The following is a 5,157-nucleotide window of genomic DNA, read 5'->3' as shown; positions in this document are numbered from 1 at the left end:
CATATTTATATTCTTTTTCAAAAATACTATATTCACGTTAAAAATAAAGTAAAGTTTATTATGTCTTCTCTAAAATAAAGAATAAATTATTTTTCAATCAGAATTTCAAAGTTTGAATGAAATTGTTAAATCTAATCGCTGTCTCTAAAATTATCAGAAGAAAATCCTAGAAAAATGAAAGCTGAAAAATTGATAAAAATTTGTAATATATTATTTAAAAATAATAATAATTAATGCGTAAAAAAATACAGTAAAATTTACTTAAAAATAATTATTAAATTAGTCATTATATATTTATAAATATAAATATATTATTTAATTATTTTAATATATAAATTATATTTTAACATATATTTTATACCGATAATTTTATTGATTATTCGATATATCTGATTTTTAATATACACTTAGTATGTTATAGATTTTTTTACTGTTTTTAGTGATCGGTCTTTAAATATTCATGTAATAAGTGTTCGTTAAGCCAAGCTTGCAAACATATTCTATTCTGGTCATTATTATAAACAAACGCCGAATTGATTTAAATAAACTTTTATGTGCCAATAAAAATTAAATTAGCGGTTCCATTAATATAAAATTCAGCACAATCATGATTTTGAGAATCAGAATCAGACAGAATGAACTGGTTCAACTACCTTAACATATGATCATGTGGTCATCTAGTTGTTTGGTTTAGACAAAAAATTAATAAAATGATTAATTAGTCCAATACATTTTTCAATTAAAAAATATTATATTATTATATCCATTAATTTAAACCATTCAATTTTTAATTTACTGATTTAATAATCGATTCAGTTTTCAGAACATCGAACATAATTAAGAAGGTAATTTGTAAAAAGAGGATATATAAGAGGGTGTTAATATGCTGGCATTGCTCTTAACATGTTTGTTTGTGAGTGAACACTTGTGTGAGGGTAGTATACGTAATCCAGCCTAACCTACTGAAATGAAGGGTATGTTTGAAATATTTGAGGTCATGATGGTTTTCCAATGCCATCCAAAAAGGGAATATATCTGTCTCTTCACCTATTTCCTTTAAATGCCTTTTGTAATAAACTAGTATTCACACCATTATTACAATAATTCAATGTACAAATTGCGGATCACTAATTGTTTTTTCATGCTTTACAAGTAATAGATTATTCAAAAATATCATGCGTAAAAAAAAATCAATTACTAAATCAGTCATTATATATAAATATTATTTAATTTATTTTTAATATATTTATTATATTTTAATATAAATAATTAATTTAATAATTTATTTTTATATATAATAATAATAAATATGAAGTTAATTAAGATGATAAATATTTTATATTATAATTAAGAGATATGAAATTCAAGTTTTACAAATAACACTTTTTATGCATTATATTTGGTGATGAAACACATTTTTTCAAAAAAATTAATATGTAGTAAACTTCTCTGATATCTTCAATATATACATTATACAGTAAATACTTTTATTATATTTACTTTTTTATTCATAGGGCTGTTAATAGGTTGTACACTTTTTTCTTTCCCTTTGTTTTTCCCCTTTCCTCAAGATAAAGATAATTTATCCAATGGCATCCAAGAATAATGGTTAATGGTATTGGTATATTGCTTATGGATGCCAACTTTACACGGTAATTCGTTAGTGACTTTGGATTTTTGAATACAATTGAAATGTGACTTAATAAATATTATCCAAAATGTGATTAGCTGAAGTGGAGATTCTTTTACATGGTGCTTATTATTTCATTAGATTTTATTAACTAATATGGACATACATATATGAAAAATTTGATTATTCTATTAAAATAGATTTAATTATTTTATTTATTTATTAAAATTTAGATTAAGTGGACATAATTCAATTCCATAAATTAGACTTATTTGACAAACAAATATAGATTAATTCGTAGTCATTTTTTATATTATCGTTAACAATTAAAATATCAAAATCGGTTCACTCTTTGTAGTTTTTAATTAATTTGTTGATAATTTTTGATATACCTACTTCTTGATTTTTGAATATTCTGTTATTTTTTTAACCACGTATTTTAAATAATAGCAAAAAAATTAAACCAATCAATCACATAGTACGTTCTTTCTTTTATACAGGTGTCCATGTCCAACTCTCAAAGTGTTTTTTGATTATTTTTGGTATCAACTATAATTTCTTATAAATGTCCAACCAAGCATATGTACACCACACCTGCCAAATAAATTCACACTTAATAAACAAGTGATAATCATTCTCAGTATCTTTTTTATATAAAACACAAAGATTATCTTTTTAATCAATAATGTCAAATATATTTAATCTTACTTTAGTATTGACCTTACCAACTAATACAAACTAAATGAATAACTCAATTCTGCATTCTTTAGTTACTCTATCTTATTGTGTTGAACTTTTATTTCCAAAACAAATAGACTTATTTAATCTCAATTTTAATATATTATATATTAGAATTTATTAGATCTAATATTATTGGAACACTCATTTATTAATGTTAATAATTACTTTATCATTTATGGACATAAAAAAATGTATAACAAATTTCACATTACTCAAAGATAAAATCTTTAAATAATTTATAAGTGTGAAATATTTTTTATTTTATAATTTAATTTTACAATTGAGTTAAACCTACTCAATTTCAATTTTAATATGATATCAAAAACTATTCAATTTAATATTATTGAGTCATTCACTTACAAACGTTTACGTTCTATATGATTATTTATATATAAACATAAAAGAAAGTGTTATGTGCGAGTAATCTTTCATTCGAGCTCAAGTTTAAAATTGAATTAAGTCTACTAAATTTTAATTATAATAATATTAAATTTCTTTATTTTATTAAAAAATATGTAAAACAACGTATCTTTTTAAGTTGCACACAATGAAAATATCTAGAGGTATTTTCCTTTGATAATGCAAGGCTTGATTTAATTTCAACCCACTTTAGACTTCACCAACTCCATATAAATGGCAAGATAGAACAACTTTTTAAGAAAGCCACACTGCCATAGTCGACAAATTAAACAATCACGCTTAGAGTTTTGAATAACCCAAAATTAAAAAAAAAAATAACATTTAACAAGAAGCCTCTTACAACTTTTCAATGATTAAGCCTCTTCAAAAAAAGAAAATATGTAGCTAGTTTATATGTTCTCAAAAGGATAGACCATCCGTACTAAGCGAAGACCTACCAACTTATAGTTTCATACCCAAAACCACACTATAAGCCAAGTTTTACATAAAATTGTGTATTCTTTATTAATCTAAAAAATACAAATTCACATATTAAAGAGTAAATGATCATTTTTACTAACAAAAGTTTTAAATACTAATAAATTATCCATAAAACAAAAAATTATCATTTCTATCCTTAAAAAATAATTCTATACGATAAAATTATCCAAACACTGAAAAATTATTTAAATGTTAAATATTAGACAAATGACACAACAAAATATAGAGATAAAAAATAAAAAATTTGTATAAAATAACTTTTTTTGAGAATTACAACTTCTTTCTATCACAAGAAGATTACAATAATATTTTCTCTTAACAAAATGAGAATACACCTCTCTTTAAATATAGGAGAAAATCTCTCAAAGAAAAAATTCTCTATGTAACTCAATGTCACTATTATTCTTGTTGGATGAATTGATTGAAATGAATTAAGGAAAAATTCAATTTATAAGTGAGTCTTTTCAATATGAATTATCCTTCAATTAGAGGTATATAATTCTTCTCTTTTTCAACTATTAAAATTCTATGGTTATAAACTAGGATTGTTTATTATCTTTCATTTTATTTAGCTATTATTTATTTATTTTTTAAATTAGCTTTACTAATTTTTATAATTTTTCACTTAAAAAGCAAATTTTGGTATTACAAATCTCATTATTTCATCTTGCTCATATATTCAATAGGTCATAGAAGGATCTGCATCTTTTAAACTTATTAGTGTTGATTGGCTTTGTCATGCTCTAGTTCAGAGCTTTTCCTTTTCTTTTTTTTTTTTCTTATGAGAAATCACGCGGGTGATGGAAAAGAGAGAAGAAAGAGAATTGAGAATTTTGGTTCGGTGGTGTGGTGTTGATTCAAATGCAAATGAAATTGAATTTCCTAGTTAGCAACTAAGTTGAATGATTGAATTTGGACTACTAATTGGACTTGTTTATGAATACGGACTTACTTCATCAATTTGATGTCTGAAACATTTCTTTGTTTCAGATAGAAATTTGTTGTTGTAATAATCAACAATTCTTTGAGTATATATGTGTGAACCTGTTTTCTTGTTTCTCGGGTTGGCAGTTGAATCAGCCAATAGGACAAGCATTAATCATGTGCATCTTCTATATAGTTGTTTGCTTTGTTTACTTGCATTGTTTGCCTATTCGTATAACATGGTTAATTGCTTCTTGAATTATTTGATATAATTGATAATTACTTGTGTTTTACTTGTATGAATTATTTGTGTTTTCTATTGGGATTGAGGAGGCTCGGTAGGCGATGGCGATGGGATCGCATGGAGGTTAGGTTGGTGAAGGTTGTGGGACAGCAGTGAACTAACAGTTTAAAAATTTCCTAAGTTAGATTACCCTATTTTATTATGGTATTTAAAGTGATGGTTTTAAAATTACTTATGTTTTAAGCTTGAATCTCATATATGAAACTCTAGAATTGCCTCTTGCGTCCAGGAGTCTTATATCTTACATTACTGGGCACTGTTACCATACTGAGAACCTCTCATTCCATATTTTGTTGTTGTTTTTCAAATGCAGGTCGCAATCCACCTCGGTGAGTTGCTTGATGGTGACAGAACGGAGGACTTTTATCATGTTTTGGAGTATTTTGGTTATTTTGATTTAGTTTCTCTCACTTTTGTATTTATATTTTTGCCTTATAGACTAACCTTGAGAGAGATATTGTATAAGCTGCTTTAACCTTCAAAATTTTGTATGTCTGTATATAATTAGTCGGCCTAAACTCTGCGGGTTGCGGCTAGTTCCCATGACTATTATACTCTCTTATATACTTATATTTTGTTATCTTATATCTATATATTGTGCTTTAAGTTTGTAGTTTCGTGTGAACGCTTTGCGATTTTTGAAACTCTGTTTTGAGCT

Source organism: Arachis duranensis, chromosome 10, assembly GCF_000817695.3.
Source record: "Arachis duranensis cultivar V14167 chromosome 10, aradu.V14167.gnm2.J7QH, whole genome shotgun sequence".
In the NCBI taxonomy this organism is placed as follows: Eukaryota; Viridiplantae; Streptophyta; class Magnoliopsida; order Fabales; family Fabaceae; genus Arachis; species Arachis duranensis.
This window is presented reverse-complemented; position numbering follows the sequence as displayed.